Source organism: Drosophila miranda, assembly GCF_003369915.1.
Source record: "Drosophila miranda strain MSH22 chromosome Y unlocalized genomic scaffold, D.miranda_PacBio2.1 Contig_Y2_pilon, whole genome shotgun sequence".
NCBI classification, from domain to species: domain Eukaryota; kingdom Metazoa; phylum Arthropoda; class Insecta; order Diptera; family Drosophilidae; genus Drosophila; species Drosophila miranda.
In genome coordinates, this window is record NW_022881614.1 from 31892689 (window position 1) to 31907961 (window position 15273).

General features: G+C 45.9%; 1 protein-coding gene across 1 annotated transcript in view; it reads left to right on the plus strand.

The window, feature by feature from the left end:
• The first annotated feature begins 1817 nt into the window (after positions 1–1817).
• LOC117193941 overlaps positions 1818–15273 on the plus strand; it is a 97221-nt gene continuing 83765 nt past the window's right edge. Inside the window, exon 1 of the mRNA XM_033398603.1 lies at positions 1818–1937. The gene's annotated coding sequence lies outside the window, so the exon portion shown is untranslated. The remainder of the gene's footprint in view (positions 1938–15273) is intronic.

A 15273-nucleotide genomic window follows, 5' to 3' on the forward strand; every position in this document is an offset into this window, starting at 1 on the left:
TCCTTGGTTGTCGTTGGTTGAATCTTAATGTATTGTAGTTATTATTCCCTGAATTTCTGGAGCCACTGAATTGGTAGGCAAATTGGGCCCGAATGTTATTTGATTGAAATTCCTGTACCTTTGCCAAGGCATTCGGTAAATCTGGGGGATTAAATGAAAATAGGATTTCTGCAATGCCGCCGTTTAGGCCAGTGACAAAAATGCGTAAGGCATTCTCTCTAATTTTCTTATTTGATTCTTTCGTGATTTCACTGTCCTTTCCGTGAGTCATTATTGTCTTATTTATTAACAAGGTCATTTTCTTGTTAACCTCGTTATAGAAATCTATTATTGAAAGGTTCCCTTGTCGGAGAACGCTTCCTGTTCTATTATGTAAATTGGTCTCTTGTCACTGTAAACAAAGTCAAGTCGTGAAAGTATGGCATCAAAATTTAAAACTGTCCCGTGGTTGGTCAGTGCGTCATGTGCTGGTCCTGTTATTTTGTTTCTCAAAATTGTTAAGGCAATATAAAATTGCTTACTTCCTTTCTTATATAACTTCACTGCAGTTTCTGCAGCTTCCCTCCATCCTACGTATTGGTTTAATCCACCATTGAAAATTGGTAGGGATTCTATTACCTTTAATGTGGTGTCATCTTTTATTGCCTCGTCTATTGTTTCTGACTGATAATCTGATACCTGATCGGATTTAGTTTCTATTTGTTGTTTTAAATTTACAATTTGCTCCTGTACTTGTGAAATTTGAAGTGCTATCAATTGTTTGACCAGATCTGCAGTGAGATCGGTCCTTGTTTGTGAGTTAACCATTTTTAGTTTTTCCAAAATCTAAAGTTAGTTGATCCACCTTAAATTTTTCTTATATGTTTGTTTTTATAATCTAATATAACCTAATTGAACTTAAAAACTTTGGTTTTTTTGGTTTTTTTGTATTTTTGAATTGTCTTGATTAGCTTTTGTATTTATTTGTATTTTGTATTGTATTTGTATTTGTATTTGTATTGTATATTGTATTTATTTTTGCACACCCTAAGCTCCGGTTTGTTTCCTTTTTATCTCACTTTTTCTTATATTATATCTCACAGTCACTCCGCGTTTTTATATCTGAAGGATTTATTCCATTAATTAATTGTCCTTCGGGTTTCGGCACGACGCAACACTTTTATTATTCGGTGCTTTTTATACAACGTCGCCCCACGTTGGGCGCCAATTAAATAACTGCGGTAGCGGATTGTGTTTTTAAAAAGGTTTTATTTTACTTCTAACTTTACTGATATAGATTTAAGTAGAGGGTCACAAAGGATTCCGGACAAAGGGTTTGCGCGATCTTAATTTTTAGCTCGACTTTGCGGTGTCGCTTCTGGATCAAGACTGACTTGAACTTTCTGATCTTTGCATCGTTGATCCCTTTCGGGAATAGTTTTTCTATAAACATTTCAATTGATTTCGCCATCCCGAGTATTGGATTTCGTCATCCAAAGAGAGAACTGTAAAATGCCTAAAGTGCAGGATCTGCAGAAAGCCGGGAGTGAGATTGTTTATGAGAAGCCGCGTGTGGGCAAACATTGGTTTTCCATTTAGGCGAGTGTCAAAGATTGGGATTGCGGCGGGAGCCCTTGAGATTGTACATCTTAGAAATCAATTAGGCGGAGGCCCAAGATTGAAATTGTTTTCGTTTTGGAAAGCCAAAGATTGTTTACAACTCGTATAAGAGCTCAATATAATTGGGTACGTTAACTTGCATACATATGTGTGCGTTTCTCTCTGTGTATTTGGCAATTAAAACCCAAACATTAATGCAATTGTTGCTAACCAATTTCTGTTTCACCGACTGATAGTTTTTTTATGTGCAAAGCCGCCAAACATTTATGCAACGCGAGCAGAAACAATATCATCGGAAAAGGAACAACTTTGGTCACAGTTTAAAGTGCTCGGGTGAGGTAAGTTTTATTTAACAGATGGACGGACGGACGGATGGACGAACGGACGCAAAGCAATTAACATAAACCAATTACAACTAATTACAATCAAACGTATTAGTCGCCGCAAATCGTGCGCCCCACGGCGTCTGTTGTGTCATTAAACCGATACGGAATTTGCATAAATTAGATAAGGATTACCAGCAAATAGAACATAGACGCAGAACAGAGACCCAGAGAACCATACACAGGCGCAGACCGAAACCAATTTAATATTTTCCTGGCCTTTAATGGCACTCGTAAATGGAGAAAAGGGTAAGCCGAAGCTAGGGAATACCCTAGAAGTATACTTTTTCCAGGGTTCAGCATCCCTGGTAATCCACAGAGAGACCTTGGAGTGGGTGCCAAAAAGCATTTCAACAAATACAATATATAGGACAAATTTCAACAATTTCAATGGAAAATAAATTGAAATTAAATTGCTCTGGAATTTATTTTGATATTACATCGTGCTGGTGGATTTCAATCTTCACAGGAAACCCGATGCGACCTGCGATTGGCCAATCATTCGGCTGATGACTTAATTTTGCGAATCCTTTAAATACTCTCTTTAAATAATAAATACTCAGGCGCCAAGCAAGCAAGTCGTGTACAACATACAGAGGAACAAAATCGTGAAAAACTCAAGTGATACACTATTATTTATTAAACAGAGTGTTTTGTTCACATCATAAACTGTGTCCGCATTGAAAGACAACAATTGACGGTGGAAATAATTGAAGTTAACGCTACAACGCCAATTTTAATAAAATACAGTGGAAAAATATTTGTTTTTGGTTGTGCTGTGGAAGAAGAATATTTGTTATTGTTCTGAACCACTCTCAGTATACCAGCATTTGATCTTTCGGAGTCAGAGAGACTAACGTAGCCATACCCAATAAAAGGTTGCAAGCCGTGCAGACAGCAAAGTGATTGGCAACGCATTGTAAAGAGTCGGCAAAGCAGTATATCAAGCAGTATAAAGCAGTATTTCAAGCATCACCGTAACGGAAAAACGTTTTGAACATGGCTCCAGTTTCAACTCGAAGAACTCGAAGAGTTCTGAGGAAATACCAGAAAATATTCAGAAAGCCCTGGACAGAATGTTTGCTAAGCAGGCTGAACTAATCACGGCAAATACGTTAAAGTCTGAGGGTGTATTGCAGGCCATAGAGGAAAAGTTCACAGCTATGACCAATCAAATTCTTGGTATGGCAGTAGATGTGAAGAAACTTACTGAACGTTTCCTGCAATTGGAAAAGGCGGGTGAGGTAATCCACGAAATGGAGCAGCAAATTATCAAACTCAAAAATGAGGTACATGGTATGCAAGAAATACGTGCGCAACTTAGAGATCTAAGCACACAATGTGTTGAGCGCGCCAAAGCGGACATTGCGTGTGATCTCCGTATTCATGGAATACCTTTGAAGAAGGTGAAATGTTGAAGGTGCGATTCAACAAAATGTGCTTTGCCCTTAACCTAACACCCCTCCCAAGGGTGAAAGACATCTTTAGGATCCGACAGAGAACTCACTGAACAGCTGTTGATCCAGTGATAATCCTGCGAATAGAGAGTGTGAGAGAGAAGGCGGCGTTGTTGCGAGCTGTTGGCATTTTAGTATTTTTTAAATGGTCCATAATATGAATAGACTTCCAACGAATAGTAGGATATTGATTCGTACGCTGGCTAAACAAAAAGATGGCATAAATATTTGTCATATAAATGCTCAGAGTCTGTATGGTAAGATTGATGAGTTCCGAGATATGTTTGAACAATCAAATGTTGATGTAGTTTGTGTTTCGGAAACGTGGTTCATGCCGCATCTATGTGATAATGTCATTTTGTGTACCGGATCTGATCGGGAAGGAAATGGTGGGGGTGTTGCTGTATACATAAACAAGAAACTCAAATCCAAATTAATATGCAAGCACCCTCCAGAAAGTGCAATAGAATACCTTTTTATAGTATTATCGGCCTCTAACAGTTCTCTTAAATTACTATTGGGCTGTCTGTTCAGACCACACCGCAATACAATATACCAACAAGTAATTGATGCAATTTCAGACCTATCTGTAAGCTATACTGACGTAATTATAATCGGGGATCTAAACAGCAATATACTGAAGGAACGACATATGGAGTCAGCGATGGCATCGTTAGGCTTGCATCTAGTCAATAATAGTAGACCAACACATTTCTCAAACACTGCAAGTACATTATTGGACCTTTGTTTTGTCAATGATAAAGAAAAAATCGTTCTTTATGATCAGTTATCTGTCCCAACATTTTCCAGACACGACCTACTTTTCCTGACTTATGATTTTAATTGTAACGAGGGGGAACGTTGTGAGTTGCTGCGGACACCGCAACTCTACAGTTATACCCGATACTAAGTCAGTATGGCTCTCCTCCGGCAGACGCCACTAATATTAAACGATACGACAAAGAGTGCGTGCGAGAGAGACAGAAAATCAGTCTGAGCGTGACGTCGGGCGCTGCGTAGCCACTGCAAATTGATTTGTTCCTTTTGGCTATAAAAATGATCTAATCTGATCCAGATTCAGCAATCTGATAGATATGGTCATTATCTATGATTCTGCGTTTTTAGTTTTCTCGAATCTGCAATATTGTGGATGCAACAGATTTTCGTCCTTTGTGGGGGCGCAAGAGGGTGGGGCGAATTTTTGAGATATACGTTTTATAGTGACATTTTAAAGGAGTGTGTGTATCAAATTTGGTTACTCTAGCCTTAATAGTCTCTGAGATTTGTTGATGCCTCAGATTTTCGTCCTTTGCGGGGGCGGAAGGGGTGTGGCGAAATTTTGACACAAAATGGTCAAGGTCCGATATCACAGGAGTGTGGATACCAAATTTGGTTGCTCTGGCTCTTATAGGTTCTGAGATCCTTGAACTCATATTTTGCATTTGGCAAAACCGACCATGAAACCTGTGTGTTAGAGAGAGAAATTGTTTTCTTGATTCTGGCTATAATAATTATACGATCTGGTTCAGATTTTGCACTCTAGAAGATATAGTCATCTTCTGCGTTTTTAGTTTTCTCGTATCGTCGAAATTGTGGATGCCACAGATTTTCGCCCTTTGTGGGGGCGGAAGTGGGCGGGGCAAAGTTTTGAAATATTCTTGTAGCAGTGACATATCACAGAAGTCTGGATCCAAAACATCGTTGCTCTCGCTCTTATAGTCTTTGAGCACTAGGCGCTGAAGGGGACGGACAGATGGACGGACGGACAGACGGACAGACGGACGGACGGACAGACGGACAGACAGACATGGCTCAATCGACTCGGCTATTGATGCTGATCAAGAATATATATACTTTATGGGGTCGGAAACGATTCCTTCTGGACGTTACACACATCCACTTTACCACAAATCTAATATACCCCAATACTCATTTTGAGTATCGGGTATAAAATGATTGACGACGACATATGGTACCGAAATTTTAAGAGCATTGACATTACCAAACTTAATGACGAATTCAATACATATGACTGGAATATAATATTTAACATGGATGATGTTAATTCTCAAGGAGAACAACTACGAGCTCACATAACATGTCTTTATGAATAATTCGTACCGCTGCGTAAATTAAAGACAGACAGAACGTCTGTTCAGTATCAAGAATTTAAAGCTTTAAGGAAAAAAACCAACCTATTAATACTGACAGCTAAAAAGTATTTTTATTCTGTTAGGTTTCAAAGTGCAATATTAACAAGAAGGACATGGAGGGAGCTCAAAGATTTGGGAATAGGGAAGAGGACAAATAACACCAAAATTGATGTAGACATAGATGAATTAAATAGAAAATTTGTGATAAACGGGGTACCTGAAGTAGCATATAATCATTATCTTGACAATATACCGAATAGTTCCTGTGATAATAACTTTAGCTTCATGTGTGCCAGTCAGTGTGATGTCCTTGAATCTGTGCTTAAAATTAAGGCAAATGCAATCTGACTGGATGAAATACATCCAAAATTTCTAAAAATCTTACTTCCGAAAATATTACCACATGTGACTTATATTTGCAATACTGTCTTAACAAAATCAATATTTCCAAGTACATGGAAGCTTGCGAAAATAACCCCGGTCCCTAAAGGAAAAAATGAATATAGATCTATATCAATTCTATCGTTTTTGTCAAAAGTTCTTGAACAATTAATGTCTTAACAAATTCGAACTTTCCTAGATAACAATGAACTACTAAGTGACAAACAGTCAGGTTACAGAAGCTGTACTACGGCAATAGTAAATATAACGGAAGACATTAGATTAACACAAGATGAAGGAAATGTGACGCTATTAGTACTACTTGACTTTAGTAAAGCGTTTGACACGGTTAACCACGAAATCTTATTAAGTAAATTAGTTAACTTTTTCAATTTTAGTAAGCTAGCTATAAAGCTATTAAAATCGTATTTAACGGATAGAAGACAGGTAGTAGTAAGTGGAAGTAGAATTTCTTCAATGATGAGCACTACACGTGGTGTGCTTCAAGGTTCAGTTCTTGGGCCGCTTTTGTTCTCATTATATGTGAATGACCTGCCAGAAGTCCTGTTAAATTGTAAAAGTCATATGTATGCGGATGACGCCCAAATGTATGTTATTCGTCCATTGAGTAAAATTGATGAGTGTATAAGTGTGTGTAACAGTGATTTGTTCAATGTGAGTAGCTGGGCGAAGCGTAATGGTCTGGCACTTAATCCAGATAAATGTAAATGTGTAATTATATACAAGAAGCAACTAAATACGATGGCCTATCCAAAACTTGAAATCGAAGGAAAACAAATTAATTACGTAGATCATGTGGAAAACTTAGGATTAAAATTTAACAATACGCTTTCTTGGAGTAACCAAGCTACTTGTAGAACATTGTGAGGAAAGGTATTCCTGTTAGTGCAGGGTTAAGCGCTAACGGCCGTTATCCGGGGATATCCGGAGGCGGCGAATTCCCGAGGAGAGCTCTCCCGGGAACCCAAGATGAGAGGGGAGGACCCCTGGAGAGAGAGCCGCGGGATGACGGGATCGGGCCGGCAGTGGCCCAGCGCATGACCAAATATGGTCATGAGATCACGCCACCAGCCAGGTCCCGTTGGGAACCCGACAAGGGAATGAAGGAACGCCGATGGAAAAATACGGGCACCGCATGGCGGAAAGTGCCGTTAGCGCCAGGCGGCATCGGCGGCGCTGACGCAGATGCGAGCCTATAAGAGGAGGGCCGCGACCAGGAACAGGGGACAGTCAGCAAACGGAGCTAGCAAGAGTGAAGTGCACAGTGAGCGACAAGAGTGAGACCAAGCGAAGGGAAAAGAGCGTTAGAAAGCGAACACGTTGTGTGAGGATTGAGAGGCGGACTCGAGCGTGCAGCCAGGAGCCAAAGACCCCAATCCCTTGAACCAACGGTGCCACGCTTGACGCGCAACCCACCAGGAGTGAGGCACCCTCGGGCCGCAAAGCCAAGGGAGTCGAGTGAGAGCGAACGCGTCAGGCGCCTGACTGAGAGGCGGATTTGGGCCACGTGCCAAGAATCGCTAGCCCCAGTCAGTAGAGCCGGCGGTGCCACGCTCGGCGACGCCGTGGGGGGCCCAGGGAGCGACCCGCTCATCGAACCACAGAGGAGAACCACGAGGAGAACCCGCACCGGAGTCGGAATAGCGTAAGATAGACTTAAGATACCAATAAAGCATACTAGCATACCAGTACAAGACCCAACCCGTGCCTTCTTACTTGTCGTCGGGGCAACATACAAATATTGTTGCAGCGAGCCTACCGACCGCTGAGCCAGCCCAGCTGCATCAGACGGGAAAAGGACGGAACGTTACAACTGGCGCCCAACGTGGGGCCTCTCGACAAGCAAAAGACAAAGTGCATTTGGGAAGGGCGGTATTGAGTTTGGTATCGCGAGGGCATAAAAATGAGGAGCCGACGATGGGTTAATTCATTGAGGAAAGGGGACTTGGTCCAGTGCGCGCGGGCGTGCGGTCTTCGATTGGAAGGCACGCTGACCGAGATGCGCCGAATCTTCAAGGAGTGGGTAGAGAAACACGGAGAGGAACCGGAGTATGCGGACGCGATCGAGGCCTGGGAGATGAAGGCGGGAGGAGCCGTGACCGCGGCCCAAATGGAGGACGGGGCGGATCCATACGAGCGCCTGACGCTGCCGGCGAGTGCGGAGCAAGTAACGCTGTGGAGACGGCCGTCAGACCCGGCAGAGGAGCTCATCGCGAGCCTGGCGGTCCCGGTGAAAAGCCGGTCGCCTAGCCGACCGCGGGCAGAGAGTGGGGAGAGGCCAACCAGGCCAGCACAGCCGGAGCAAGGGGGCGAGAGAAACCCACAGGGATTGGTAGAAGGGAGAGCAGGGGAGGATCGTCGACGGGGACTAGATGAACAAACCACGAGACCGCCCAGTTCGAGTTTTGCCCACGTCGCCAAGCAGGTCAGGGAGTGGTCGTTTCGGTTCGACGGAACGGCGAAACCACTCGAGTTCCTGGAACAGATCGAGTGGTCAGCCGACATGTACGGGTTGGAGTTGAATCTAATTCCGCGAGCCATGCCTGAGCTGCTAAAGGGTCGGGCGCTCATGTGGTTTGTAGCCAACAACAGGCAGTGGCAGACATGGGACGCATTTGCGCGTAGCTTCCAAGCATACTTCCTGCCGAGGGGGTATTTTGAAAAATTACTCCAGGAGGTGAGGTTGAGGAAGCAAAGATGGGGAGAGCCATTCAAGGACTACATGGTGGAGATGCAGACCCTTATGCGGCCACTAAAATGCACGCCCGAAGAGCAGTTGGAGCTCATTAGAGACAACAGCATGCCCGATCTGAGGGTGTTCATCCGGCCACATAGGTGCAGAGACCTGGATCACATGATGACGCTGGCCGACGAGTTTGAGGCTCTGGAGAGGGACCGGCTGGAGTTCCAACGGGAGTGTCCGGCGAATAAGGCAAAAGCAAACAATCCGTTCGCTCGTCCGGCAGTAACGGAGATATGTCGCCGCTGTCAGGGCGACACGACAGCCAGCTCTGATTCGACAAGGGAAAAAAGGCCGCTCCCAACGCGGCGGGACGACCAAGCGAACACGAACATAGAGGCTGGGCTCGTGAAAAACCCAGCCCAGGCGTGTCGACGATGTGGAAGTGACCGCCATTGGGCACAAGCATGCGATGGCCGATCTGCTGGAGGTGCGGCAAGGTAGGAGCCCCGACATGGCAGTGCTGCCAGAAAGCGGGAAACGCCCCGCGACCCAAGCCGCGGAGGGCCGTGCCAGGGTCGCAAGACGAAGCCCCCCAAAGCTCATAGGAGAACTCACGGAGGAGGATGTCCAGCTGTCGGCGGTAGTGAGGATCGCGGGCAGCAACTGGAAAGCAACGGTCGATACCGGGGCGACAAGCAGTTTTATCAGCTGCGAGGCGGCGAGTAGACTGGGGGAAGAGAGGCGACAGAAAGAGACGAGGAAGCTGGTGCGGCTGGCTGACGGACGCAGCCGGGAAATCAATTCCCAGATCGAGGTGGAGCTGGCCTTCGGGGACAAGATCGTTACAATCCCGCTTCTCGTGTTGCCCGGAGTAATAGATGAGCTGGTTCTGGGATGGGATTTCCTCGCCGCGGTCGGAGCAGAGGTGACCTGTGCGGGACACAGGATTGTGATCCCGGCGAGAGGCCACCGCCAGGGGCGGTTGGAGGAGAAGCTGTCAGTGGCGGTGGTAGCGAACACGGGAAGGTCTGTCGAGCCCGCATCCGACGGAACGCGAGCGGAGGAGGGATCGGTTGAAAACTTCCTGGCAAAGGAGCTGGAAGAGTTCCGAGAACTGAAGGGAGTGTCGAACATAGCTACACACACGATCTCTATGAGTGATGCACAGCCGGTCAAACAGCGCTACTATCCCAAAAATCCCAAGATGCAAGCCGAAATCAACCAACAGGTTGACGAACTGCTGGAAAGAGGGGGTATTGAGCCATCGAAGAGCCCGTACAGTTCACCCATCGTGATGGTCAAAAAGAAGACGGGAAAGTGGAGATTATGCGTGGACTTCAGACAGATAAACGCGAAGTCCATCAAGGATGCGTACCCCATGCCAAGAATAGACTATATTTTGGACCAGCTCAGGGAGGCACGGTTCATCAGTAGCTTGGACTTAAAGGACGGATATTGGCAGATACCACTGGAGGAAGGCAGTAGAAAGTTCACCGCGTTCACGGTGCCCGGCAAAGGGCTGTTCCAGTGGAAGGTGATGCCATTCGGACTCCACTCAGCCTCGGCTACGTTTCAGAGGGCATTGGACCAGGTGATAGGCCCCGAGATGATGCCACACGCGTTCGCGTACCAAGACGACATCATTGTCATCGGCCGTACCGAGGAGGAGCACAAGCGCAACCTCAAAGAAGTTTTTCGACGGTTGAAGAACGCCAACTTGCGCCTAAATGTGGACAAGTGTCAATTTTTTAGGAAGGAGCTACGATACCTGGGGCATTTGGTAACGGGAGACGGAATCTGCACCGATCCCGAGAAAGTGGCGGCCATTAAGGAGTTGCAGCCGCCAGCGAGTGGCAAAGAGCTACGACAATACTTGGGCGTGGCCTCCTGGTACCGGCGTTTCGTAAAGGGATTCGCCACGTTGGTGCAGCCCCTCAGCACTTTGCTGAAGAAGAAGGCCAAGGGGGAATGGTCAACGGAACAGCAACAAGCGTTCGAGGACGTAAAAAGTCGGCTGACAGCAGATCCGGTGTTGGCATGCCCAGATTTCTCAAAGAAATTCGTGCTCCAGACGGACGCCAGCGACTACGGACTGGGGGCGCAAGAGACGGAGAAGGGCGAGAGGGTCATATCATACGCCAGTAGGACTCTGAATAGCGCAGAAAAGAACTATTCGGCGACTGAAAAGGAGTGTCTGGCCATTGTATGGGCTATAAGAAAGCTAAAGCCCTGTCTGGAGGGATACCATTTCAAGGTGGTCACGGATCACATGGCGGTGAAATGGTTGAACAGCATCGAGAGCCCAACAGGGAGGATCGCCAGGTGGGCGCTGGAGCTACAACAATACGACTTCGAAGTGGCATATAGGAAAGGGCAGCTGAACGTAGTGGCGGATGCACTGTCCCGACAGCCATTGGCGGAGCGATGCCTGAGAACCACCGAGGAGGAAGCAGAAAAGGGACACGAACCGGAGGCAGAGTGCGGATGGATTAAAAAGGTCAAAGAGAGGATGAGGACGGAACCGAGGAAATATCCGGATTACGTCGAGGAAGCAGGCCGGATATACCGGCACATCCCGCACCGGGCTGGAGAAGAGGAGATAGCATCATGGAAGTTATGCGTACCGAAGGATCTAAGAGAGAGAGTTATAAGTGAGAATCACGACTCGCCGGAGGCGGGGCACGCGGGCGGCAGAAGGACAATGGCCCGAGTAGCCGCCCGATACTACTGGCCGGGGATGCACCGAGATGTGAGGACATACGTGAGAAAGTGTGAAAGGTGCATACGCTACAAACCAAGTCAACTGCAGGCGGCCGGGAAAATGCTGACACAAGTGCCAGAAGAGCCGTGGGCAACGGTGTGTGCCGACTTCGTGGGCCCTCTGCCCAGGTCAAAGCATGGGAATGCCATGTTATTGGTGATGGTGGATCGGTTCTCGAAATGGACCGAGTTGGTCCCCTTGAGAAAGGCCACTGCGGAAGCACTAACGAAAGCGTTCCGAGAGCGCATCGTGTCCCGGTTTGGCGTGCCGAAGGTGGTGATCACGGATAATGGCGTCCAGTTCACCAGTAGAGCTTTTAAGAGGTTTTTGGAGCAGATGGGTGTACGGCATCAGTTCACGGACCGGTACACGCCGCAGGAGAACCCGACGGAGCGAACAAACCGGACAGTGAAAACTATGATAGCTCAGTTCACCGAAGGGAACCAGAGGAACTGGGATGAGAAATGGCCAGAGATAATGTTGGCCGTAAATTCAGGGGTGTCCGAATCCACCGGGTACTCGCCGGCGTTCGTGGTCCAAGGGAGAGAGCCGAGGCTACCAAAGGCTCTATACGATGACGAAGCGCTTGGCACAGGACAGGGCACGCACACTCCGGACGAGAACGCGGCCAAGTTGAGAGAGGTGTTTCAACTGGTGAGGCGGAATCTCGAAAGAGCGGCGCAGGACCAGGCGAGGTATTATAACCTGAGGAGGAGAGCGTGGAAACCCACGATTGGAGACAAGGTATGGGCCAAGCAACACCATCTATCCAACGCGGCCGAAGGGTTTGCGGAAAAACTGGCCCCGAAATATGACGGGCCCTACACCATAATGGATTTCGTATCCCCGGTCATTTGTAACTTAAAGAAGGACAGCGAGAAACGGACGCGGACCGCCCATATAGGGGACCTGAAGCCACAACCCGGGGAAGGAACCCCTAAAACAGGCCCGGGAGCCGAAGCGTAGACGACGCACAAGGAGGGGCAACGGGCGAGGCATACGGAGAAGGGTGGACGAGCACGGAAGACAGAGACTAACGCTAGGGCAGAAAGGAGACAAAGAAGGTAGAAGATACCCGGGTTACCACTATCCCTGGGGGGGGCGAGTTGCGTGGTGCGTCGACGGACGAGGGGGCGCCCGAGAAGGGGGTTCCGAGATGAGCAGAAGTTCGGGTCCGGGTCCAGGGCATCGAAGCCAGCTGCTAACGTCGGGGATGGCGGCACAAAAGCGGATGCCGCCCGTGAGCGGTCTACCGGCTGGGGAATCGGATGATCCCTGGGTCCGAGGCGCTGCACGGGGTGACATCCGCGTCTAAGCCGATCCAGAGACGGGCGGAGCTGGCCACGGGGGGTGGGCCGATGTTTGGCAGCACGGGCGAAAGGTCGGAGGACCTATTGGTCACGAGCTGGGAGATCGGTCAGCACGCTGGACTGGAACCCAAGGACGGGCTGGAAGAAAGGTGAGTAAATCAAATGAATCTGTTGATGTAGATTCACTTGATTCTGGTGATTGTCAATATGACAATCGTATGCTGAAAATGTTATGTATGTATGCCACCGGTTCATGTACCAGTAACAAATGGTCGCCGCAATCGGTACTTGAACAAATTGGGCTTCGGAGATGTGAATACGTCAGAGTTTTCTTTCGTACTGATTTTATTTGGTAAAATGCAAGGTTTATATACAATTTCTATGAGTATGATTGTTTACTTACGATCTTAGGTATGTTTAATTAGCTCTGAGTATCATATTGCTAGGGAAATGTGTTATCTCTATTTAGGACTAAGCAATTACTACAAATCCAACAGTGGAATATTCCAAGGGTCATATTTATGACGGTCACAATGGTTATCATGCAGATGGTGTGTGATTTGACCACATGCAGGTCATCCAGAATGTGTTTTATGATAGTGCCGTAAATATCTTAACAGTGTATGTACACAAATGCATGCAGCTGTCCGTTGTATATTTATTTAGGTCAGTAGTGCATGTCACATATTTATATTTAGAGCATATTATCGTTTATTTCTTTAGGTGGCTGGGAAATCTTAACCTATTTATGGTTAGCTATTTGTCTAGGTCTAATCGTACAATTTTGTACTTTCGTTGAAATCGTACATCCTCCCGGCCGTTGAACAAAGTATGCTCAACCATCATCAATATTGATTGTGAACGGATGCCTTGGTGCGTTTTCTTCACTAGCTGATGAGCTAAGTGTATGTCTCTGCTGAGAAGGGAGTCTTGTTGTGTACCACCTTTTAACCAGATGAATCATTACAATGATCATGATGAAGAGCAGTGCAATGTATATGGCAATATGATGATGATCAATGGTTTCAAGATTGTGGGGTAACTTGAAATTTTTAGGTGGTAGCAGATTCGTTTCCATTTGATACAGCTCCTCGTAGTTCAGCTTTTCATCGTTCCTTGAAACTTTATTTGTAGACCGTTCAGTTGATGTTTCGTTGAGGTCACTATCTCCGAAACGAGCGTATGATAACTGCAGAGTAGTTTCCAATGTGCTCTGACTTGTGACAGTCATTAGCGAATTCCGAATGATGCATCCAGGTTCGGCGATCAATATTCCTGAGTGTTGTAGCTTAATATCCGAAATGCCATCTGCACATACCGCTGATAGCTTTAATGATGACTTTGTTGCAAAAATCCATCGATTTCTTTTATGCATGCTCAACCATAAAAATGATTTTTTTGTGTTGACTAGGTGACATGATGAGTCCGTTTTATTGTGAAACATTTGTAATTCACAACTTGTTTCGGCTGAGAACATTGTTTGTTTATTATAGCAAACAAAGTCATTGTTTGCTCTTTGATGACAGTTTTTGAATTCAGTCTCTGATAGTTCAACGAATTCGTCTCGGTGACTATTGATTGCCATATATGGTGTTTTTATTTCAAACATGCTTATCCCATTTTTATTTGGCACCGGAATCGCTGTCAATTTGTATATTTCCAGTTCGTTTACTGAGACTAATGGAAATGTAACCTTGATAATTGCATGATCCTCTATTATAGTGCCTTCTGCTTTCATCATCTGGTACACCATGAGCATATTGTCGGGAGTTACTGGAAGTGCTTGTCCTGGCCTTAAATGATCCCGTATCTGCTCCAGTTGTTCATTAAGTTGTCGGGGGGATATTAGCATAGGGCTAATTGTATTGTGTCGGATATCTGTCAAGACATTGATGATCTCTGCTTGCATTCGTTGAAGATTTGCAGATAAAAGAGTCAGCTGAGTAGACAACGTAGTGTACCATTGAAAGGCGCTAAAATGATCAGCCCTTCCCTTTGACTCGGTGATAAAATCCTCAATTCGACTTAATCGTTTGAAATTTGAGATTTCATCCCGTTTTATCACATTGATTGTAGAGTCAATCAATGATGTTTGATTTTTAAGCAAGGTTAATAGGTGATCTTCGTTATCCTTAACCTTTGCTATAGTTTCCGACATTTCTCGGGCATATGTTGAATCTAATACGCCAAATAGACTGCTTGCGATGTTTCCAATGATGTCCAGCGGTGCTCTTTGCCTCCGTGTTCTTGCTATTAGTGTATTTTCAGCTTGCAGGTCCTCTTCTATATGTTTGAAGTGCTGATACATACTGGTGCATGCGTCTACTAGTTGAAGTTGTGTGCATAGATGTCCAATTTTTGTAGTCCCCATGGTGAATGTGTTCATGTCTTTCCAATAGGGCTTTAAATTGTAGTAGACAATGATGGTCCAGTCAGTTGTCGCAAGTTGGCTGGTTCCTACTCTTTCAAAGTATATACCCGGTTTTGATCCAAACTGGGTTATGTTGATTGACTGTGCCATCGCT